At 35.0% G+C, this 26981-nt stretch overlaps 1 long non-coding RNA gene across 1 annotated transcript; it reads right to left on the bottom strand.

Annotated features, from left to right (window-relative positions):
- Positions 1–599: 599 nt before the first annotated feature.
- LOC143435150 (uncharacterized) lies at positions 600–26745 on the bottom strand. The gene is made up of 3 exons (XR_013105160.1): positions 26685–26745; positions 928–982; positions 600–705 (listed from the first exon to the last, which is right to left on the bottom strand). It is a non-coding gene; the product is annotated as an uncharacterized LOC143435150 (long non-coding RNA).
- Positions 26746–26981: the final 236 nt, after the last annotated feature.

Below are 26981 nucleotides of genomic sequence, written 5' to 3' on the forward strand. Positions count from 1 at the left end.
GTATATACCTAGGATGCATCTGTAATGGTCACTTGTACCTATACAAATTGTCATATACAAAAGAAACATTCAAATGAATGCTTTGTCCTCATAATTAACACAGTGATGATTATATTATCTAGCCCTGAACAAAGCATACTTGATTTTTCTACTAAAACGTTTTATCTAGACATACCAGCACAATACTGATGATGCACACAAAGCACTTCTCAACTGTATAGACCCTTAAATCTTAGTTTCCTAACATTGTCTGAAGGCATTAAACTTGATGAATAATATCCAGAGACTATTTGTTAGAAACAGGAAAATTGTGTTTGTCTTTATACAGGAAATTTTATCCTGGAAATTAAAGTTTCCACTCTTGGAAAAATAACAACCCGTACATGTGGAGAGAGCATGAAAAAGTGAGCAATGCCTCTTCCAATGTGTTTGCAACTAATATTCCCTTTAGTCCTTTGTCACAGCAAGAAAACCAGAACAACTCTCTCACACCACTCTCAAGTGGCTTTAAAAGCTCTTTGAACTACTCAGCATATTAATGATTTGCTATTTATAAATTACACCCATTAAAAGGCTAATAATGATAAACAAATAGAACAATGAGGTTTTTCTTTATTGGAAATTTACATCTCCTTCATCCAAAAGGAACAAGGTTAAGACACCTTCCAGCTCACACGAGGGCCATCTGAAGCTCAGCCATGAGACCTGTAAGACCATGAGAGATAAGTCAGTTGTTTTTTGTCCAGGATAATATTTGTCTGAGCTTATAAGCTAAAAAAATGATTTAATTTAAGCATAATTATTTTTAAATATTTAAAATGAAGAGTTGTCTTGTGTTACAAGTCCCCTTTATCCATAATTTTAATTACAGGGAACTTCAATTACAATGTAATTCACATGTCAATTCTACAAATCCATACAACCCACCTTTAAGAAATTCAGCATGCAAGTTTCATTATGCTTTGCCAGAAGCATTGAGAAGCTGAGAAAATAAAACATATATTTACAGCACATTACTCTCCCATAGTTATAGATCTTCACATTAGATGTTAATTTGTATTTCTAAATAGCTTTCAAAAAGATATGAAATAGCTGACAATTTTTGTTTGGCTGTCTCCCCATCAGAATATAATCACATAAAGAATAGTCCTGTGTACTGCTGTCACAGGAATAGCAACAGAGCAGAGCAAGTGGTACTTGCACAAATGGATGCATGCACACGTATTTATTTTAAAAGCAAAATAAAAGCTTACATTCTAAAGAATGCACTGTTGGCTGTTGTTTAAATGGTCTGTAAATACAGATTATGACAAGTATGATAAATTATAAAATTTACCAGGATTGAAAAGGTATCATTTACTACTTAAATAATAAGTGCCATGATTGACTAAAAACACTTCTTTTGAGAATAGAGATGGAATTAATCACTAGTATTCTGCTGGAGAGCACTGGTATCTATCAGTGTTTCCAAGAGTCCATGGGGACTTAATTTCTGTGTGAGTATTGTGAAATGGGGTGATGGGTTCAGTGAATGCCTCTCCCAGTTATATTAAACCAAACTTAATATCTCTTTCCTAATAATTTACAAGTGAAAAAACTTACCAAGATTAATGAGATTATAATAACATACATTCTGTTCATTATACAGTCACTTTTAATATCAGATAATAGGAATTAGTTAACTTTTAACTTCTGGCTGGTGTGTTAGGTACTGCAGTCTTGCATATGATGAGGAAAAGGCCAACATGAGATGCTGAGGATTGTGAGAAAGAGCCTTGAAAGTACAAATTGAGCAAAATGAGCCAATCCAATAATCCTCAACATGATTCTTGAATATGTAGGAATGCAAATGTTTTGTAAGTGGATAGTAGAGCAGAGTATATGAGAGAATGAGAATAATGGATAAAAGTGTCAATTCCTGAAATGCTAGATCCACACATGCTTAAGGAGAGGCTTCTTACATGAGAAAGAATTGAGAAATCGTTGAAAATTCCAGATGTTTGCTCATAAGTTAAAGTACAGAAAATCCAACTCTATGATCTTGATGAGGAAGAATACTGTGATGAACATGAAGGCAATATCAACTCAGGAGTGGGAGAAGGCCCACACAGATTTATTTTTCTAGATCCTGGAGGCAGAGCTGTGGTAGAAAACAATAACCATTAATGGTCAAGGATAAAAGTCCATTGTCCTGCTGATGTTTCCAAGACTTAAAAGGAAGTTTGCAGAGACTTGGTGAGATGACGCCATCTAGAATATGGCCTTTCTTCTTTGATACAGACAGAAGACTGTAGATATGGAAGACTTTGATGATATCAGATTGTCTTTCAGATGTATATCATATAGGATAGGTAATGACAAAGGTAAAAAAAATAGCTTCTTGGTTAAATCTTCTACTTCATTCTCAGGAACTAAACCACACAAACACACATACACACACGAGAGAGAGAGAGAGAGAGAGAGAGAGAGAGAGAGAGAGAGAGAGAGAGAGAAACAGACAGAAGAAGAGAATCACAAATGAACATAGATAATTTACAAAGTTACATTTATTTCTGTAGCTAAATGACCCATAATATGTGTGTATAAGTATGTATGTGTGTATGTGTGCGTGTGTGTGTATATGCAAGTTCGTATGCTTATGGAGTACCTTGGGTGTTTTTCTTCAGTTGTCTCAAGGCATCCACATTTTTCTATCTATCTATCTATCTATCTATCTATCTATCTATCTATCTATCTATTTATCCATCTATCTATCATCTATCTCTCTATTTATCTATCATATGTCTATTTATCTATTAACTGTCATTAACTATTATCTATCTCTCTACTTCCTAAAAATCTATCATATATATATATTATCTATCATGCACCCAACCACCCATATACCCATATATCTAATTTATCTATTCATCTACCCATCTATCTACCTTAACATATATTCATTTTGTTGAGAATAAGCATTGCTCACTGACCTTGAATTTGCTTAGTAGGTAGGAAGGCAAGACTTGTTGGCCAGTGAGCCACAGGTATTTGCCTGACTCACCTCCACAGTGGGCAATGTTATTCTGATGCTAAAATCTAAGCGTGAAGGTTGTTCATTAGAATGGGACTGTCACTGGTCCTATGACTTTCAGTGGACAGAAAGAGGTTTGTGTTTGAAAGAACTTCATTTTAGGTTGTTTACTTTTGTCTCCCTTCATGTCACACTAGGGTATATGATTCAATGTAGAACATTTCAAATAGTTTGCAATCATTCTTTCACTTTGTAGCTTCTTAATAAATAACTCAATCTAGTCATTTTGATTGATTTCCATTTTACATGTTGCTTTTTAAATTTATTTTATTTTATAGAATATATAACAATTCCAAATCAAAAAGATAAGGCTAGGAATAAAGATCAGTGGTACAAAACTTCTCTAACACTTATGAAGCCCTGTGATCAAATTTCAGTACCACTCAAAAGAATTCAAAACAAAGTCAAATAGCTGAATCAATCTACATACCCAGAGGCCTTTACTCTATTTCCTCCATTATGGATTTCTGAATTCTTCCTATAAATAATACATTTTATTATACTTTATCTTACTCATTCATCATTTTCTTTTGGTAATATAAATACATACAGGTACATTTTAATATTTCTTGCCATTTTACTAGTGGAATAGTGTTCTTATGTTAAAAACACATCTCGAAGGTCATTTTATGCCAGTAAATAGTCCCTAGTTCTTTTGAAAATTGCGTGTATTTCACATTGTGAACTTACCAGGGTCTCATTTTTTTCTACAAGGTCATAATCTATGCCTTTGTGTATAGTTTGAGTAATAAACGGCATCTATAATGTTATATACCACATTTTTAAATTCAGCTAGGTGAATGCATGTAATTTTTTTCTTCTTATTAATTATATGTAGAAGGAAATTTATACATGATAATATTTTCTAGGTCCTCATAAAGCCTAGACACACATGAGAAAAATAGAGAGTAAACAAATAAAATAATGTAAATAAAGAATCTACGTTGGATGATTTTGTTTTGCAAAAGATAGATAAGTATAGCAGGTAAAATGGGTTGATTGGTTGGTTGTTCTGAAGAAAATATAAAAGAAATTGAGACTGTACGTTGGACAATTGCACGGGAACAAAATTATGGGTGAACTTAATATTGATAGAGAAAGGCCCTCTTGAAAGAGGCCTTGCTCTAACAAGTCACCTTAAGTGCCCCTGTTCTTACTGTACTGGAGCATCGTGGGTGACTAGGGTAATTAGACCTGGACATGGTTGTATGAAGAAAAGGACAGATTTGCTGTACTGACTAAGGAGTCAGGAAGACATAAAAATTGCAAATAAATTATTAGCTGGTTGACAAAAAGGAAACAGTAGAAAATATTGGACTGTAGCAGGGGCTAGCAGGTTACAAAAATCAGGGAATACTCCCATCATGGAGGAATAAAGAAAAATGATGATTTTTTTTCCCCACTTACAACTATCACATTTTACTTTAGTAGTAAGGAAATTAGTGCAATACTAGTAGTAGTTAGACGAGATTGATGTTTGAATAGAAGCACCTCAGTTGTGTGGCATGTTTGTCATGACTCCTACATTGGATACGGTTTCAAATTATGTGCTATGATGTTGATAGCTTAGCCATGGCCCATAAACTTCTCTCCCCATTTTCCCAGACAGATCTTCCCTTAGATCAATGGTTACTTTCAGAAGTGAGCAACACCCCCAAATCAACTTTCCATAATCATTATTGGGAACTGTAATACATTTTCATTCTTTCCCTCACCTGGTAATATCATCAGGGGTTGCCTAACTATAATGAGGATCCCTTAAAAATATTTTGATTAATTATTTTATTTATTTATATTCTAAATTCTGCCCCTCCCAATACCCCCACCCAGAATTTTTTTTACCCAATCCTCTGCCCCCTTTGCCTCTGAAAATGTGCTTCCCCATACACCAAACACCTAAGCTTCCCTCTTTCATGGAGCATCAAGTCTCTACAGGATTAGGCCCACCCTCTCTCACTGAAGACAGACAGGGTGGTCTTTCACTACATATGTACTAGTGGCTATGAATCCGCCCCTGTGTGTCCTTTAGTTGGTAGATTACTCTTTGGGTGCTTCCAGGGGTGCAGGTTACTTGACACTTCATCTTCCTATGGTGTTGCTATCCCCTTCAGCTCCTTCAATTTTTCCCCTAACTCTTTCATATGGGGTTCTTGACCTTAGTCCAATGGTTGCCTGTAAGGATCTGCATTTGTCTCAGTCAGGTTCTGATATAGCCTCTCAGAGGACAGCCATGCTGTGTTCCTGTAAAGCACGTCCTTTTGGGTCTAGGTTACCTCACTCAGGGTGATAGTTACTAGTTCTATCTATCTGCCTGCAAATTTCATGATGTCCTCATTTAGCTGAATAGTATTCCATTGTGTAAATGAACCAGAAACTGTATCCATCCTTCAGCTGAGGGACATCTGTGTTGTTTCTAGTTTCTGGCTATTGTAAATATTGCTGCTATGAGGATATTTGGGCATGTGTCCTTGTGGTATAATGGAGTATCTTTTGGGTATATATCCAGGAGCAGTATAGCTGAGTCTTCAGGTAGAGCTAATGAAATTAGGAAAACAACACCCTTCACAATAGCCACAAATAATATTAAATATCTTGGTGCAACTATAACAAGCAATGGAAAGATCTGTATGACAAGAACTTCAAATCCCTGGAGAAAGAAAACAAAAAGAGACCATAGAAGATGGAAAGATCTTCCATGCTCATGGATCTGTAGGATTAACACAGTGAAAATGGCCATCTTATCAAAAGCAATCTACAGATTCAATGCAATCCACATCAAAATCCAACAAAATTCTTCACAGACGTGGAAAGAGAAATTCTCAACTTTCATGTGGAAAGACAAAACACCTATGATAGTCAAATTAATTCTCAACAATAAAGAACTTCTGGGGGAATCACCATCTCTGACCTCAAGTGGTACTTCAACCGCATAGTATTGGTACAGAGATAGGTTGATCAATGGAATACAATTGAAGACCTAGAAATAAACTCACATACCCATGTACTTGATCTTGACAAGGAAGTCAAAAATATACAGTGGGGGAAAAAAGAATCTTCAACAGATAGTGCTGGTCTAAAAGGCAGAATTAGAATTAGAATGGCTGGTCTGAATGTAGAAGAATGCAAAATGATCCATATTTATCAACTTGCACAAAGCTCAAGTCCAAGTGGATCAAGGACTTCAATACAAAACCAGATACTCTGAATCTAATAGAAGAGAAAGTGGGAAATGCTCTCCAACCCGTTGCCACAGGGGAAATTTTTCTGAATAAAACATCAATGGATCAGGCTCTAAGATCAACAATTAACAAATAGGACCTCAAAAAATGAAAAGCTTCTGTAAAACAAAGGATACTGTCAATAGAACAAAACAGTAACCTACAGATTGGGGAAAGATCTTTATAAACCCTACATCTGAGAGGAGTTATACTCAAAAAAAAAAAAAAAAAAAAAACAACCAAATAACCCAATTTAAAAATGGGGTAGAGTTAAACAGATAACTCACAACAGAGGGATCTTGAATGGCTGAGAAACACATTATGGATGATGAACATCCTCAGTCATCAAGGAAATGCAAATCAAAGGGACACTGAGATTCTACCTGCCACCAATCAGAGTGGCAAAACCTCAGGTGACAGCACATGCTAGTGAGGATGTGGAGAAAGAGGAACACTTCTTCACTGCTGGTGGGATTGCAAACTGGTACAGCCACTCTGGAAAATAATCTGGTGGTTCCTCAGAAAATTGGAGATAACAATATTTTTAAATTTAATGTTTTAGCTATTTTAGGGAGAAGGGCAGTGGTGCACGGATGGAACTCAGCTGACAAGTAAAACAACATTGCTTGCTTCTCTTCTTCCACCATGTGGTGTGTTGTGGGGGTCGGGAGGAGGGTCACAATGATCAAACTCAGGTCACCAGGCTTGAAGGAAGTCACCTTTACCTATCCATCTCCTTGGCTACTATCAATGTTTCTTTTCTCTAATGAATCTAATCACTGCATACTACAAAACCTAAACTATGTTATCTTCTGTATTTCTAATCATCACAAAACAAACATCTAGTGCTTCTCTGTTCTTTTATACTTATCATCCTAGCCTATCAAGGCATAAATATCTTCTAGGTAGTATTACCAACCAATGAGAGATTGGACATGGCATCCCACCTCCCTGTCCCTACTGACTAGAAAACTTGATTGGTCCAGATCCCTTTATTCATTTGATGCATAAAATACACATGAAAAAAAATAAGGTCCAATTGGTCTTATGCCAAAAACAATTCACTTCATTTAGATATTCCATTTTATTTTTAGTTAATCACATGTTTGAATTTCTAGGGTTTTACTATCTATCTACCTGCATAGGATGGTAAACCTTATAAATGTCAAACTTGTAAGGAAATTTCTCAGTGTTTGTCTTTTGTAAAGTTAAGCAAAATAACCACACCACATTTTATTAATTTTCTATTACTTTTTTCAACTAATTTATTTTATGGATAAATATAAATTACCTGTGTGTATTGCATATAGTATGATATTTTGAAATATGCATACACTGAGAAATGACTACACTAAGCTAATTGGTGTATGCATTATATCATACGTTTTTGCAGTAAGAATATTTAAAATCTACCAACCACTGCTTATCACTGCTTATATATGTTGTATGTGTGAGTGTGTGTATCTGTGTGTTTGTGAATGCACACACCATATAGAACACAGTCTTATAAGAATAGTAAGCAATTTGAGTTTTAACCTCTCTTACTTTCAAACAATTGAAGTTGCTAGAAGTAAAATTTTCAAATTTCTTTAAGTATTTAAATTGTAAATTGTGTTTTGACACTGCAGTGAATGTTTTGGAATTCTTTTTCTGTAAAAATGTAGCACACAACTTGTACAATGTACATGTCTATCCATCTTTTGTTTATTCAAATGTCATGATAAATTTTAGATTCTTGGATTTCAGAAAGAGACAAGATTTGAGAACAGAGCTCATTTTAGTATCTGATGATGCATATCTTGTGTAGTTATAACAATTAAACATAATTGAGTACTATCTTATACAAGTAAATGAAAAATCTAAGACAAACACTCAATGATGCATTTAGAAGGCAGAAAATAAACTTGATTAGTAAATAACTAATAACCTATGCAACCTTTCACCATCAGGAATTAGTTCAGTTCAGTAACTCAAAATTGTTAATGAGTGAATAATACACTGCATATAGAAAACCAACTGTGAACAGACACAGAAAAAAGAAAGCTCCATCAAGCAATTTTTAATTTATCATAATGCAAAATTCTAAAGAAAAAAAGAAATAAAATTATGGGCACAAACAGCATTTCATTAGCCCAAAGACTTCAGCAACAATGTCATAAGCATAAGGTTAGAGGAAGACAGAGCACATGCAAATGGATGCTGCATCTGCTCCAGCCCAGCTTCTCTCTCCATGACTATTAATTCTGTCATTGGTGAGGTTATTGTATACAAGGAATCCTAGAAGCTACCTCTATGATAACTTAAGCATAGCTTCAATGTACTGCAGTAACTACAGTTAATAAATCTCTTTTCTCTCCATAATTGCCAAGATGATATGTACAAAATGGAAACTAATACTATATTTCGAGCCTTTTCTAAATTGTCCAGTATAAACTCATTTAGGTAATGAAGTTCAAACTCATGGCCATCTAGTTTATTCCTGTTTGTTATCTAACCTCCTGCTTCAGAAGCCAGGTTTATCTCTCTTGCCCTCTTCCTCACATCCAAGATACCTACTTTATCTACATATATTCACTTAATTCTTTCACAGAGTTCCATATGTAAAATACCTTTGAGATGATGTATGACATATCCAAAGTTCTTCAGTACACATATATGCTTGGCATCCATAGAACTTGTAGTTAATTCCTCAACCCTTGCTGGGTTAACAAAAATTTCAAACAGTTTTAACCAAGAGAACATAATGGTCTCTATGTTCTTGATATATATATATATATATATATATATATATATATATATATATATATATCCAGTACTCTCATAAAATATTTAATTTGACTATACTTGAATCTGCTGATATAACTATGCTTTTCATATTTTGGAGGTTTGAATATACAACCACCTATAGATTTATCTCTGCTTACTTCTCACCTTAATTCTCCTAGCTAATGTCCCTAGGACTCAATGTAATCATGACCTGACTCAGAAAGTATATCCTGATCCCTCTTGCTTCAAGATTGACTTTCAAATGTTTCTATACACCATCATGTCATAAATTGGATGTCACATTTTTGTCACTCCCTTCAGGGCTGAATTCATCTCTAATCTGGAGAGAAAGTCTTATTACTTCTACACTTAATGTTTATTTTTAAATCACTCATTTACATGATTTATTTTCATTTTGTTTCAAGTAAATTGTAATCGGGTTTCACTGTGATCTGATGCACAGACCAATTGTTCAATTTTTGTGACACTACTTAGTAGACAGAAAACAGTTTATTACTTTTGACTTAAGAAAAAAAATTATACGAAAAACCTCATTCTAAATATTTCTAAGTTGAGTTTGCTTATGAGTGTGATTGCATTGTAAAATGTTCTGGTTATTTTGAATTCTTTAAAAGCCTATTTGAATGTATGCACTGCTCAACTAGTATCTAAAATAATATTGAAATGTGTGAGATGTATGTTTGCCCTCTACTTTTAATGAGCACTCCATGTGGATGCTCCACTCAAATATAAAATATGAGCCTATGATCATACAATGAGAAGAATGAGTCATCTCCATTGTTTTTGAAAGAAATCTCTAGGAGTTTGAGTATAAATAAACGCATTTGTGACAGATCTTGAAGCATAATCTGATAGAAAATAAATGTTATCACAACACTCAAAACACCAGCTTCCTACAAATTATTGAATAGATGTTCTGCACTGCCCATGAGCAAATCTGAAGATGGTGCCCTTATGATATTTATTTATTCTCTATTAATTTGCTTATTTATTTATTCACTTTACACCCTGATCTCAGCCTTCTATTCTCCCAGTCCCACCTTATATGCCAATTTTTCCCTCTTCTTTTCTGTGGAGAAGGGGAAGTCCCATATGGGTGTCCACGTACTCTGGTACATCAAGTCACAGTAGGACTCAGTGCATGCTCTCTAACTGAGACCAATCAAGGCATCCCAGCTATGGAAAAGGGATCCAAAGGCCCACAACAAAGTCAGAGACAGACCCTGCTCCAATTGTTAGGGGATCCACATGAAGAAAAGTCTGCATACTTGTTACTAATGTGTAAGATGCTTAGGTCCAGCCCATGCATACTCTTTAGTTGGTGGTTCAGTCCCTGTGAGCCTACATGGGCCCATGCTTGTAGGTCTTCTTATAGTGTCCTTGACACCTCTGACTCCCTCGTTCCCTCCCCCTACTCTTCCATAAGACTCCCTGAGCTCCTGCTTGTTTGGCTGTGGGTCTCTATATCTGTTTCCATTAGCTGTTGGATGAAGCCTCTCAGAAGACAGTCATGTTAGGCTCCTGTCTGTAAACATAGCAGAATATCATTAATATTGTCAGGGGTTGGCTCTCTGCCATGGGATGGGTCTCAAGTTGTGCCAGTCACTAGTTGGCCAGTCTCTCAATCTCTTCTCCATCTTTGTCCCTGTACTTCTTGTTGGCAAGACAAATTTTGGGTCAAAGGTTTTGTGAGTGAGTTGGTGTCCCCCTCCCTCCACTGGAAGTTCAACCTAGCTATAGGAAGTGGCCTCTTCAGGTTCAAACTCTCCTGTTAACTAGGAGTCTCAAGTAAGGTCACCCCCAAATATTCTCTAGAGTCCCCCTTGTCCCAGACCTGTTCATCTACCACCAATTTCTGTTTTTTCTCCAGCTCTCTTTCCTCCCCATACCTGATCTCCACCCAATTTCCATCCCCACCCCCTCTCCTTACATCTACTTCAGATATCTGTTTTATTTCCCCCCTTTGAGTGAGATTCAAACATCCTCCCTTAGGCCCTTTGTTACTTAGCTTCTTTGTATCTTTAGATTGTCACATGGTTATACTGTACTTTATGGCTAATAGCCACTTAAATCCCACAAGTAATTCAAAATTTTAAAGAATATGGAATTTTTTATATGAAGCTGTAAGGTGTTGATGTCTATTATTCTTGTCACAGAAGACTCAAAGTCTTTCAAAGTCATGACTCATTCTCTATTTCTCCACAAGGAACAGTTTTAATTAAAACTACATTTGAGATGAGCTTTGTAGCCACTAGTTAAGCACTAGAAGGTCCTTTAAGTAAGTCAAGACTCCTTTTTAAAACAGAGCCCCATGAACCAATATAGACACAAGAGGCAAAAGTCAGGAGGGAATTTCAAGGTTCTGCTGCACTACTTGCTTTTAAGGGTTTAAGCACAAGCTTGACATTTTATGAATGCAGTTTGCTGTGTTTAATTACTATCATTATTATTATTATACATCCAGTGGTAATTATCTCTTCCCACTGTCTCATTATGTTTTGATCAATTGATATAATAAAAGTTTGCTGTAAATATAAGGTTAGGTAACGTTCAAGAAAACATATAATTATGGAATATGTAATCATATACAATCTAAACAGCCGAACATTTTCCAACATTTCTAACAATTAAATGTTTAGAAAGTAAAGAACTAATGCTTTTAGTAACATAGGTCTACTTCTGTGGACCACGGCTACAGAAATCTTTATTTGTTGATCTAAAATTACTTTACTTCTGTTATAGCAATACCATCCATGTTTCTTAAAATCCTGCTGGCAAAAAAAAAAAAAAAAATAAAGTCTTGCCAGCTTTATTAATGATTCATATGGTAGTTTCTGAAGAGACAAGTCCCACAGAGAAGGAGCACTTGATTAATGACCTGGAAACACTTTTCCTTTTCAGCTGATTAAATAAAATTGACTGGATTTTTACATTTTTATAATAAAATGACCCGCAGGGCTGAGATGACACAGTGAAAGCAGCATGTTCACTCTTCAGCAGATTTTTATTTTGTCACTTGTAAAAAATGAAAGGGCTAACCACCCAAGCAGAAAAACGCACTTTATCATCGTCCAAGGCTGCCGTGCTGACAAATGTTGCATACAAATATGAAGACATGGAGGAAAATAGACAGTGTTGATATTCAACATGATTTTTGTCTAATGACAACTAAAATCTTACTATTTCAAGGCTAAAAGTGTTATTATTAAATTATTATTTTAAAAATTAAAAAGCCTAGAATTGAAAAAAAAATTACCTTCCCCATTATTTTCATAAGAATTGAACATGAGCAAAAATAGGATGATCAGAAGCTAGCACTTTAATCCCACCAGGTCTTTTGGTCAGTGGTATTCTCTCCATGACCTAAGTTCTGTTAGTACTTTCATAGGAACATACTCATTGATAATTGAAGTCAAAAACCTAAAATAGGCAAATGTGTTTCTTCTTCCATTTCTCAGGGGGAAATGTTCTTTATTTCTTTTCCTAGGTCCCTTCTAGAGCTCATATATAACAGGACAGGTTATATATGACCTCCTTAGTCCTCTTTGCTGTTGACTAACTACACCTCAGTCTTTTCCCTAAAGTGGTTCTTTTGTTATGTGCCATTTTCTTCTTCTGGCTTTCAGCTGTTGTTCCAGTTCTTGAAAAGCAACCAGTTCCTATGTCCATTTCCTCCTGAAGAGAAAGTCCACAGGAAAGTCTTTGGATTAACCATCTTCTGGAGGAGAAGTAGCTGCATAATGAATTGCAACATCTCTACACATCAATGACCTTCTGCTGGGGTGCGGAGAACCTCCAAACATGTTAGGCAAAATATCAAATGAACACAAATTCTGGATAGTCTGGGAAATTCTAATATTCTTTCAATATGGTAACTGACATGGGAAAGTGTCGTAGAAAAGATGAGAGCTCACTGCCTCTGAACTACTCTTTAGAGCCAGTGATGCTGTGTTGATCACATCTATTCAAATTCAAGTTCTCTCATTTTTGTTACCTGTTTAACCACAGACACCTGTAAGGATCTCAATATGTGAGTTCTGAGCAATGTCTAGATTCTCTCTGATTCCAGAAATGGTATTTGTGCCTTTCCACACCTGTCTCTCTATCTATTCATCATCTATCTAAGTCTATCTTCATCATCTATCTAAGTCTATCTATCTATCTATCTATCTATCTATCTATCTATCTATCTATCCATCTATCTTTATATCATCTATTATCTATCATCTATCAGTCATAATATATGTCTATCAGAAATCTATATACATAAATACTTAATGAATCAGAGTGGAGGATTATAATAATCTTCATTATTACAACATATATAAATCCAGAGTCACAATTATATAATGTATACTATATATGATATATAGTATATTTAATATATATGTAATTATATATTATATACACAATTTTTGCCATTTAACCCAGTGAGGTAATTACTCACTAGTAGAGGTTGTGAAAACCTGGAGGGCCAACGTGGTGGCTGATATGTGGGAGTTGACCTAAGTTTTCTATGTTCATACCAATTCTCTGTCTTCTTAACTGGGCTAATTAATAGTCTTGAAATTTAAGCCAGTCAACCAAATGAATCCTTATGAAATTGAACATAAGCCAACTCAGAAAAGCACTGAAGTTTATTTGTTGTTTAGTTTGTGATCTTTCAGTATAATAGTGAGTGCTCCATCTTAGTTTCACAGAAGAGAGGGGAAATACTCCCTGGGAAATACTACCTGAGGAACTTGAATTACAAAGTTTTGTTCAATGACAGCAATCATGTCCTAATAGTAACTCAATAATGAGCTTCTCATAAAAAAAATTTCTCTATGAGCACATAAAAAGATACAGTGGCATAAATTATCCCAGAGTTCTCTGGCGGGAGCTGAGTAGACAACGTACTTTCTTCTCCGTGCATGATTATGACACAGAACATCATTATAATTATTTTACTCATTTTGGCTTGTGATATTAGTTATTTATATTAGGTGACATTGTAATTACCATAATACTTAATTATTAAAATGATTACAGTTCATAAATTTCAAATTCAAAAGTATCAATAAATGTAATAACAATTCAATACAAAATATAGTAACTTCATCATTTTTCTTCCATTACTTATTACTTCCTATGCATTTTATACATGTGTTAATTATCCTGGATAATGTGAATGAGATACAATTATGGTAGCAAACTTTAAAAACTAACTGTATACCTAGCCATAGAAGGACACTGACAAGTATTCAACTCTCTGTTGCCACTTGATGTTTATTAAGACAGTGGCTGGAAAATTCTAATAGTGTCTAGGCAGGCAATATTATGTTTGTTAGGATAAATTAATTTTCAATGACAAAATATACATATACTGTTATATACAATGCAGTTAATCTTCCTTAATCATATTTCTACTTATTAGTGGTATAACCATAAAAAGAAAACTTTCAACAACGTCTCATGGGAATTTATCATTCACATTGATAGGCTGATTTTGCCTTCACTGTTTAGAAAATACTTATATTTATGTAGCTTCAATATTTAGAAAATATAAATCTGGTCTCCATGCTATATCCTAGTCTCCCTACAATACTCTATATTTGCTAGTATATCTGTATATATAGTATAAATTATTTATAATATAAAATTGTTAGAGACATACTGGCAAATCGTTATGTAACTCAAAACAATTAAACTGATATTACAATGAGCAGAAATAAAACAGTTTTCAGTTACCCTGGGAAAATATAAAAATAACCCTACTTAAGATTATATACATACATATATATACTCTATATTTGCTAGTATATATGTAATAATATTTATATACTATATAATATAAAATTTATATTTTTATAAATATAAATAATATAATATATTCATAATATAAATTTATAAATATAGATTTAATAATATTTATATTCATATACTATATAGTATAAAATTTTTACATATATACTAGCAAATATAGAGCATATATATATGTATATATATTTATATAGAAAACTCTCTTGAGTAGGGTTATTTTTATATTTTCCCAGGGTAATTGAAAGCTGTTTTATTTCTGCACATTGCAATATCAGTTTAGCTGTTTTGAGTTACATAACGATTTCAGCTTTGAAGTTAAAGGTCAACCTCAGGGCAAGAACCACTTTACTATGAAGTTGGAAACATAAAGAAGTGTGAATAAAACTGTTCATGACCCTCTGAGTCTCAGTGAGGCAGGACTTAAGCAAGTATTTGAAGGATGTCAAATGTACACTCACTTCAACAGCCTATTATAAATGCCATACAAGTCTCCATAGCAAGCAATAAGGCTGGTGACATTGGACACATGGTGCGGTGCTTGTAGCAAAGCCATAAGATAATTGCATTTACATGGAGATCTCCGAGGAGCCCAAAGCCTTTTATGGATTTCACATGGAGTCAGCATGAACAATTCCCCAAAGCGCTCCACCAAATTTCAAAGGGATACATTACATCCCAACTTTCACTAGCGAAATGCGAGGCTAAAGAAAAGATAGATATCTTACTGAAAGTGCTTAGACCTGTTCATTTCACACCGCATTTCATGTCAAAGCACTTTTACTCTTCAGTCAAGACTGCACTGCACTATGTGGACACCGAGCGGCCCTGGGAGAGCAATTTCATGCAGCCTTCTCTTTCGGGTTTACAGGCTCTCAGAAAAAGGTCAAGAGTTCAGTTTGATGATGTAAGAAGTTCAAATGTTCACCATCTCTGGATACAAATACCATAAATTAAAACATGTCAAATCTTTTCACCTTTCACATGGTTCGTGAAAAGGGAAAACAAAAATTCAGGAAACCTCCTTATGCACGTTTTTTAAATTTTTTATTTAACAGGAAGTTTCACAGGAGAAAGTGGAAATGCTGTAGAAGAATGGAGAGTGAAGATCTAAGATTAGAGTATGGTTCAGTCTAACTGTCCCCAGCCATGGACTGGGATCAAGGAAACAACTTTCTGGTTTTCTTTTCATTAGCAAGAAAGCCACTTCTCTACTCAAAAGGGAGCAATGCTAATTTAGGGTCTAAGAGTTAAAACAAAGTTTTAAATAACTATAGGTATGATGGATGATACTCTTTAGCATAAATAAAAATAACAAATCAAGAGAACTGATGGTTAATACAATTTCATACTTTTAGTATGATGTATTTTTTATATTATTTTAGTATATTTATATTTTGGTGCATTTATATAATTTATATAATTTATACTATTGTAATTTTATTTAATTACGCTTACATAAATACATAATATTTGGTATATTATATACTGTGTTATCATTTTAATTATAATTATTAATATATATTTACATAAATATATAATCCTTAACACATTATATTTATATATCTGTATTATTTATTTTTATTTTATAGTGCTAGGTGTGGAACTATCTTAGTCAAGATTTCTATTCCTGCACAAATACCATGACCAAGAAGCAAGCTTACACTTCCACATTGCTGTTCATCACCAAAGGAAGTCAGGACTGGAACTCAAGCAGGTCAGGAAGCAGGAGCTTATGCAGAGGTCATGGAGGGATGTTACTTACTGGCTTGCTTCCCCTGGCTTCCTCAGCTTGCTTTCTTATAGAACTCAAGACTACCAGCCCAGGGATAGTACCACCCACCAGGAGCCCTCCCCCCTTGATCACTAATTGAGAAAATGCCTTACAGCTGGATCTCATGAAGGCATTTTCTCAACTGAAGCTCCTTTCTTTGTGATAAATCCAGCTTGTGTCAAGTTGACACACAAAACAAGCCAGTACGGGAACCAAGGACCTTCAGCATTCTAGGCACGTGATCTACCACAAAAGCACAATCCAGACCATATTCATACTTTGCAAACAATAGAGACATCAATAAAGTTCACTGTGTTGAATCTTGTGAATCTTTTAACCTAATGTAAAATGTGGAAAACATTTCAAATAGATAAAATTCTAAAACCATGATGGTGCCATTATAGCCAGTAGGTCAAACATTAATGAGTATGACCTTCAACCTCAGTGTGTAAAACCAAATGCATTTCAAATGATATATCAACACATATCAGAGATCCTTTAATGGACAATCCATTCTAAGTGGAATGCAGACTGGTTTTAATTGCCAAGAGAATGTAGTCTAGAATCACCCAAGAGTCACCCAAACACATGCATGTGTTAATCCACTGCTCTCTGCTTTAACTGTGGATGCAATGTAACCAGCTGATTCAAATTTCTGCCATTTTGACCTCTCAGAGTGCTAGTCTGTGAGCTGCAATTTTGAAGTATATAATCCCTTTTTCCTTGTAGTTGTTTTTGTCTGGATATTCTTGTTGCTGCAACAGGAAAGGAAAGGAAACGAAACACTTGGCAACTAGGCTGCTGATTTTCAAAACTCAGACTATAACATGAAGCTTATTGCCTTCACTCTAGACCACGACAGAGAGCTGCCTTTTAACTGAGAAAACAGCAACTCTGGCTTCGTGTGTTGGACTCCATGAAGATGGGTCATAAGCTAATAAGGAAGTAGATTGACCCAGTCAGAGAGCCATTTATACAGATACATGAGTTGCCTTTAAATCTCTACCCACAGCTATGGAGTGTGAGATTTAGTTGTCCAGAATACTCTTTACTGACATTAGGATGGGTTCTGTGAGTTTCACAGTACATGAAGCTCTGCTTTCTCTTGTTCTTCCCATTTTCTCCCAACCCCACCTCTCTCTCTCTCTCTCTCTCTCTCTCTCTCTCTCTCTCTCTCTCTCTCTCTGTGTGTGTGTGTATGTGTGTATGCATGTGTATACATCTGTCTGTCTGTCTGTTTCCACTGATACTGGACAAAAACATTGTTCAAGATTTTCAAGAAATTCCATGCTGAAATAGGAACTATTTGAATAGGGACTACCAGGGCTTTGTACAGATGCAGACTCTCAGTGTTGGAATTGAACTGAGCTCCACAAAGGGGATAAAAGAAGTGTTCTGTGTTCGCTAGTCTCTGGCTGTCACTTAAGAAATTGTTTGACCTGAGGCAGTTCCCATAATCTCTCCATTTCTCAATTGCCTCAAGCATGAAATAGAAATAATACCCTACACCTGCACTTTTAATCTCACAGGGACTATGAAAAGTATCACATAAGCACTTGTAAGAAAGCCTTCACCTTGAAGTGGTCTACAAATGCGCAGGTTATGAGACTTCGTGCCTCTAACAGTTTACTGTATCCTTCTGCTTACTTTCATCCCCCTCGTAAACTCAGTGAGAGAATCCACCCTTAGAGCAGTTTTTCCATCTAATAATAATTAACACTTCCACCACGTGACAAAGTCTACATTTTGTAATCTTTCACATTTCTGATAGATGGAAGATGTCACTAGGCTTGACTAAACTCTGGGGAACTTTCGTCATTGACTAAGTGCAACCCAAGATCACAGGAGGGCTGTCGCCTTGAGTTTCGCAGAGCCATTTTTATTCCTTTGATAACACTTGCCACGGTATTATATGCTTGTTTACAGAACTTGGTAATGTGCTTGGTTGATCTCCCTTACTTGTCTTCTGCTACCTATGCTCTGTGCTTCCTTAGCTAATTTCAAACTGTAGAACAGAACCACATATGTAGTACATATTAGGGTAAAATGGCTGCTGAACTAGAAAATGGACTCAAACTGTATTTATATGGAAAGTTAATTTTAAGAGGTTAAGATGGGGCTGGAGAGATTGCTTAAGGCTCACTTCTCTTGGAGACAACTGGAATTCCATTGCCAAGACCCACATTTGGCAACACATAATCACCTGAAACTCCAGCTCCAAAGGACCAACTGCCTTAACTTGTCTTACATGGATGCCTATACACACATGGCATATACATACAATGACACACACATACACACGAACAAGTAGGTTGCATAGACATGTGGATGGATTTGTGGAGACATAAATAGATAGATGGATGGATGGATGGATGGATGGATGGATGGGTGTATGGATGGATAGACTGATGGATAGAGAGAGATAGAGATTGATAGATGATAGTAAGATACAGACAGACATATACATGCATACATACATACACACATTATGTTTTAAAATAATTTTAAAAAAATAGTAGTAACTAAAGAATATAAAGTCATTAATTTGGCATGGGAGGAGTTTGAGGTAGACAGGAAAGACAGTGAAGCATATGCCTTGCTCATGTATGACCTTCCCAACATAAAAAAATGTACATAAAATATGCTGCAATTTCCTTAGAAAGCACAAAATTTTCTCCAGTTTTTCTATGCAAGTTATTATATGATTGATACTAAAAGCATGATTCTTCAATAGAGAATATCTTATGTGTCTTATTTTAACTGTATTTTAGCATCCTTTATAGCCAATTTTTCTAGTGTTTTCACTTTTCAAGGCAAAAATAATACCTTAAACTTTCAGGTTCACTTTAGATTTGTATGGATTCTTGACAGATTCTTTCATATAGTGTTTCTGTTTGAGAATAGTATGTTTACTTTAACTTTCAAAATACCATGGCATTCATATTCAGATTTAAATGAAAACGAACTCAAGATTGCATCAAAAATTTAAAGCTAAGAGAAGAGGTATACCACTTATCTTTGATAGGTTTAATGTGGCAAAATTGGCCTACTCTGGTATAGTATTTATGTTCTCCCCTGGGAACCTTCACTCCATTAAAAGAAAGAAGACTAAAATTTGTATCAGACAGTAGCACTCTCTATTCTCCTAATCATTTGCTTATTGGAACCCAATTTGAGTCTCTTTATTAGTGTTTACCAAAGATCCACGGGAAACAATGTCCACTCAGTCTATCAGGAGCAGAGTAGCTAAAATCTGTCATGGGAGATTTTAACTGACCATGAATGTGACTTTAGAGGTCCAGGGTGTTTTGTTATCTTCCTGCCTACCAAACAACAAATAGTTTGGGGCATCATCCGTTAAGTTCTCCTCCACTTGAACTGCCTTTGGATAGTACCCCATAGTTGTATTACTAAGACAGAGATGAACAGACATCTTGAGTTTCTTTTTTTAAGTCTAAGAATACTTTGTGCTCAGAAATAGGGCCCAGAGAGCTCTGAGCAGGTTAGCATGTGAATTCCCCCCCTTCCTGAGGATTAGCTTTCAGAGTACCAGAAGTTACCATGTAAGTGTCTAAATGAGGAAGGAAACCAATAGTCTTACCCAGTTTTAACACCTGTTAACCACATTAATGAATTCATGGTATGATTACCCTAAGTATGTAATAGTAGCATATCTATTTTGGAGGTAACCAACAACTCTTTAATTGGACGTACCCACTCAACAAGAGGGAAAACATAACTGCCACTGGGAACCTAGCTGTACTGGTTAGTGTTATGTCTTCTTGACAGAAGAGAGTCATAAATTGAGAAAATGCCTCCATAAGATTCAGTTGCAGGGTATTTTCTTAATTATTGGTTGATGCAGAGAACCCAACCCAAATGTGGGTGATGCCATCCCTGGGATGGTGGTCCTGGCTTTTGTACGAAAGCAAGTGAATCAAGGTATGATGAGCAATCCAGTAAGCAGCACGCATCCATGGCTTCTACATCAGCTCCTAACCCCAGATCCCTGCCTGGTTTGAGCTTCTATCCTGACATCCTTTGATAATGTACTGTGATTTGGAACTGTAAACTAACCTTTCTATTCAGCTTGCTTTAATCATAATATTTCATCACCGCAATAGTTACCCTTACTAAGACGCTAGCTAACTGCTCAGTGCTGTTGAAATCATGATTATTGGAAAAAATCTAAAACCATTAATTCACTAAGCTAACATAATCTGTAACAACAACCTATAAACTTTTGTCCTTATACCCATAGATAATTGTGGCTTTCACATCTGACAAAGTAAACTTCTCTTTGCAATAGAAAATAGTACTACAGAAAACCATAGCCAATCAAAATGCAGAGTTGGAAAGCCTATGATTAACAGATGAATCTGCAAAATGCTTTTCTTTCTTTTTTTATTAATCATTTTATTCATATTACACTTCAAATAATATCTCCCTTCCCAATTACCCCAACACAGCACCCTCATCCCATCCCTCTTTTCCTCCTCCCATTGGCCTCTATGGGAGTGCTCTCTACCCACTCACACACTCCTGCCTCACTGCTCTAGCATCCTCCTACACTGGAGCATCAAGCCTCCATAGGACCAAGGACCTCCCCTCCCATTGATGTTATATAAAGCCATCCTCTGCTACGTATGTATCTGGAGCCATAGATCCCTACATGTATATTATTTAGTTGGTGGTTTGGTCTCTGGGAGCTCTGGGTGGTCCAGTTAGTTGATATTGTTTTTCCCATGGGGTTTCAGTCCCTTCAATTCCTTAAGTCCTTCCCCTAACTCTTCCTTTGGGGTCCCCGGGCTCAGTCTGATTGTTGGCTGTGAGTATCTGCATCTGTATTGGTCAGGTGCTGGTAGAACCTCTCAGGAAACAGCCATACAAGGCTCCTGGTAGCAATTTACACCTAAGGTACGGGGGATATTGTAGAAGACAAGGAGAAAGGTTGTAAGAGTCAGAGGATTAGGAAATTTGTTGTGAGATTGTGTCTTTTACTATTATCAGAAGCTATACCTGTAAAGACTCATCAACATGACTGCCTGAGTGGAGGCTGAACAAGGGTGACAACAATGAATGTGCCAAACTGAGTGTGAAAAGCCCATAAGGCCTTAACCCTACACACAAAACTATAAGCAAATGAAGACAGCTCAGAGTGGAAAATGTTATCATTGCCAGGGAATAGCACACCAATTAGTTGTTCAGTTCCTTATGGTTATCCCTGAAAACATACAAGTAACATTATATGGAACAAGTACCTTCATATATATATGTATATATATACATATATATATCAGACTTATGAAGCTCATTGCTAATAAATGAAGCACAAAAACACTCACATCTAAGGTTCATGGAACATTGTAGAACATACACATATATATGCAAAAATAATTAATGAAAAAGGACCAATATATTTGAAGGAGAGATGAGTATGAGAGGTATTGGAGGGACAAGAGAGAAAGGAGAAATATTGTAATTATAATATCTCAAAAATATAATAAATAATATTTTTAAACCAAAAAAGAAAAAGAGAATTCAAAGTTGTTATCCTCCACAGTATTAAAGTTTCAAACTATATTTAAACACAATGCTTCACACTTCTAATTTGTTCATTATCTTTTTGAACATGTCTGGCATTTATAAAGAATTCATTTGTAAAATTTACCATGGATTCATATCTTTGCTTTAAGTAGAAAAAATATTCTGAAAAAAAAAAACTATGCAACTTTGGAATGCTGTAAGACTTTCATTCTTTCTAATTTGAGAAAACACTCCAATTTGATCAGGAAAGAAAGTAGAGAATAAAATCAAAGATCAAGACTTAAACATGAAGGTATTGATGGGGTTGTTCATTAGCACTGACAAGAGATCACTAGTTCTAATTACTCCTGAATTATGATGATCCAAATATGAACGAACTGCTAGCATACCGCATTCCTTTTCTTCCATTCTGTGAGCAAAGATATGTGTGATGCACATTACTCTAAAGTTTTCTTTCCCCCAATAGTGAAAGACACTATTGTATTGTTGATACTTACCTCCATGAAATTCACTCTAGCTCTGTATCTTCCAGTACTAAATGCCTTGCGAACACCTTCAAATCACACGCACACAGAATGCTGTTTCTTTAACAAGGTCTTGTCTAGGGATATTTTTCAGTAGCTCCATTGCATACTCTATCTCTTAGACTAAGAAAAATCTCAATCCCTGACCATGAGGACCATAAGATGAGAAAGTATTACTAAATATAAAAGAAAGAAAGGAAAAAATCTCAATACATTTAATTAAAGTATTGTGATAACTGCAATTCTTAAACATTTTAATTGATGAAAATATTAAAATATGATGTTACCAGGTATTTTTTTTTCAGTTTCCAGTAAGGTAGGTAAGAACAATCATCAATTCAATACCATCTGGGACACTTTGTGTGCATAGATTACTCTAGTCATCATATATTGTAAACTGATTCTATCCTCTGCCTTTTATCTTTTTTTGTATTTCTCAAAAATTACCTCTAAATTCCTGAAACATTCAGGGTACAGTCAAAAATAGCTTTTTCAATTTTTATATATTGAGGGCGTGATATTCAAATATGGTCTTCAACCTACTAAAGCTATGTTTGACACCCAAAGGGAACACACACACACACACACACACACACACACACACACACATCTTTTGTGACCTCCCTTTTAAATGGAAGCAGTGGATTGTGAACAACTTTAAAAGGCTAGCAAACAGAATTGGAATTTATTCTACCTTAAACAATGGCCTACTTCTCTCCCTTCAAAATAGGGAGCTAGCATCAACCACAAAAGATACCTAATAACATTTGTTGTGGAATTTATAATATAGTGAAATACAAAATAAGTTTATATAAAATAATTTATAATATAGTAAAATTTAAAATAATCAATAATTAAATAATAGATTATAACTATGAAAAAGTGAAGAAGAGACACCTAATGGCATGAGAGCAAAAGGTAGGAGTTTGACTTCTACAGAATTGTTAAAGAAAACATAAAAGAATTCACCTTTGAAACAGTATAGAACAAACAACCAATTTTCACCTAAATGACAGCAGCTGAGGTAAGTTTTTCTTTATAAAGGAACTGAGAACCCAGAAAAAGTTATTGTGGATAGAGAAGAAAAAGTAGATATGAATTTGGGAAAGAAAAAAAAGATATAGGCTTCTAATTAGTATAATTTTGGCTAAGCCCTATGGGTGTTTATAGCAAGAATTATAAGAGTTAGCTGAAAGGCACTTAAAGCAACACAGGAGGAGAATGAAATATGGAAAAGAGGAAAAGCTGTTATATGATAGGACTTTTTTCTTGGCTAGATCTACCTATACAAGTAAAGTAAGTATTAGTCAGCTAGAATAAACATTTAGGTATGTTCTCAATGACTGTCTTCTATGGTTTCTGAAGTGAGGAGAGTTCTACTGAGTATTATCATAAATATATAAATATACAAATATATAAATGAACAAAACCAAAAGATGCTTAGAAGATAGTCATCATGACAAAGGAATGGAGAGTTAGTTCATAGTTTCCATGAAGAGGTCTGAAAAAGACTTGGGCTTCTGTATAAGCTGTTATATTTGAATTCTAGTACCTGAGATAGAGGAGGAACCAAATTTTGGATTCAGCACATGGGAGCAAAATAAAAAATAATAATAATAGTATTGCATAAGGTTAATTAAACATAGGTTTTCAGAATTGGGTGTGGTAATGATATGAAAGACCCCACATCTCAGATAGGAGACTACTGTAGTAGATGGTATGTTGAAGCAAGCAAAAAGAAAAGACTGCCTACGTGTTAAACCTAATAAGAAGGCCACACTTAGAAGTTAAATTAAAATGTAGCTATGATTTTCAAAATGGAAAGAGAGACTTTTTAGACAAAATTTTATTACAAATTAATCCTTGGTTTCTCCCAGGACTAGAATAATCTTTGGCTTCTAAAGTGCTTTATTGGACAATTGCCAATGTAAATTTTAGTAAATTAAAATAAAGAATGTTTTAGGTTTAGAGTGTGGCTGGAAGACCAGGACAAAGAAAATGTTGCCCAAGGTACTAAAGTCTCTTTCTGTGGCCTTAATTTTCTCTTTCTTATGCCCCTTCCAGCATCAGTCACCTGGAATACATGGTGGCTGTCTTACAAAAAAAAAAAAAAAAAAAAAAAAAAAAAAAAAGGAAAAATTTAAAGCATGCTAATGTAGATCTGTTGTATATTCAATCTACATCAAATATATCACCAATATATGTATTCTTAAATTTTTATCCCTAAGAAACTTATAATAAGGTTTTTCTCTCCAATTATTTTTTTAAAAGACCAAAAATTAAACTAGCATTTAAAAACCGTTTGTGGATAAAGTGTAATAGTGACACCTGGTAAATCTGACACTTGCTCTCCAGGCACAGGGTCAGGCTTGAGGTAAATGACACAGTACAGAGGACCGCAGAAGTGGGAGACTAGAAGAATGTGTTGCTTAAGACAAAGTCATGATACTGATTCTGTGATCCTTATATCGGGGTTACTTTTCTATGAGATAATAAATCTGCTTTTGTGGTTGTTTATCTTCCTTTCTCAAACTAAAATTATAGATTCATGCTGCCAAATTATCTGGACTCCTCACTTACTCTTCTTCGGAGACCCAAGAAAACATCATTGCATATTCTATATCTAAAACTTTTAATATTCCTCTGACTTTAATGTAAACATTTTGAGAATTTCATAGATGAGTGCTGTATTTACATTCTTTAAAATCCTTCAAAGGCACCAACAATCCTGTCGTGTCCCCCACTACTACCGCTCAAATTAATGGCCTCTTCTTCTTTAATTATTGTACACACGGACACCTATATATACATATAAAATATACATACAACATGTTGAGTTCATAGTGTAGCTTATTTTAAGCCATTTTAGTTTGCAGCTTTCAAAACCATTTCCATGCAGGTTGACTCTTAAAGGGGTACTTGTTATTTCCCCTCTTTTCTCTTAGTGATATTCCAAGCAACTGACCAATGTATAAATAGGAGTATAAATGGCTAAAATAAAATCATTTCAAGATTGCGCTTTGAATCATACACAATCTGTCTTTGATTTGCAAAAGAAGAATTAAACATTTATCGAAGACATATTACAAGTCCATGAACTCAGGAATTCACAATAATTCAGTAAATTTATTTAAAATAGCCTTTAAACACTGTGGTGAATTATTACAAAAAGCATGCATTTTAATGCCACATAGAAATTTACATATATGTCTATATCTATATTCTCTTGAGAAGAACATTATGAATTACTGTTGTGAATTGCAGTGAATGTGGGTTTAAAATCTAGTATTAGTACATGTCTTCCTGTATCAGGAATAATAAAAACAGGCTTCACTATACAATGGTAGGTTTTACCAAGCATCCAGGAAAAAAATACATTCAAATAAAATGGCCTTTAATGTGTGGTAGACTGTGATTTTTAAAACTAATCAAGGACAGAAATGGTAGCACACACCTTTATTCCCAGCACTAGGGAAGCAGAGCAGGCTCTGTAAATTTGAGGCCAACCTATTCTATATACTAAGTTTCAGGACAAGTCAGAGCTCTGAAGGAAGAACCTATCTCAGAAACCCCAAAGAAATAAGTAAATCAATAAGCAAACAAAAACCAAAATAAGAAGTAATTTTATAACTTACAAACAAACAGAACAACTGAACACAGAGACCACACAAGTAGAGATGGTGTAGTGGAATGACTCTGTGGGGTCACGATGAAACAACAGAAAACAAAAAGCAGTTTTGCCAGCTTTATAAACAAGGCACAGCACGCTTAGAACTGTGACTATCTGCTACTCATTTTGAACCTTTTAACCTTAAAGAAGTGAAATTATATTATGCACTCTGCCCACTAGAAAATGAAGAAACTTCTAGAAGGCCTGTACTATAAAATATACGAAGTAACTAGTATTTAATCTCAGAATGAAGCACATTTAGGAGGATTTCTTCTGTTATATAAGTACTTACACAATAATCTTGATTTTGCTTGTGGGCTCACAAAGCATGTAGTCTTTTATATGAAATTAGGTCACTCCTTTGTTTAATGGCTCCCAAAATCCACGTGGTATAACTAATCAAGCAAGCAAGACAGCCAGCAAACAAACAAAGAAACGAAAGCCTAATTCCATAAACTCCCTGGGCCAGCCACACAAAGGGTTTTTGGTTTAAGTGCTCCATAGTTTCCCTATAACAGATTCTACAAGCACTCCCATTTTACCATGTTCTGTATGAATACAGAGACAGTAAAAAGATTTAAGGAACCAG

The sequence above is a fragment of the Arvicanthis niloticus genome, chromosome 19 (genome assembly GCF_011762505.2).
Source record: "Arvicanthis niloticus isolate mArvNil1 chromosome 19, mArvNil1.pat.X, whole genome shotgun sequence".
In the NCBI taxonomy this organism is placed as follows: domain Eukaryota; kingdom Metazoa; phylum Chordata; class Mammalia; order Rodentia; family Muridae; genus Arvicanthis; species Arvicanthis niloticus.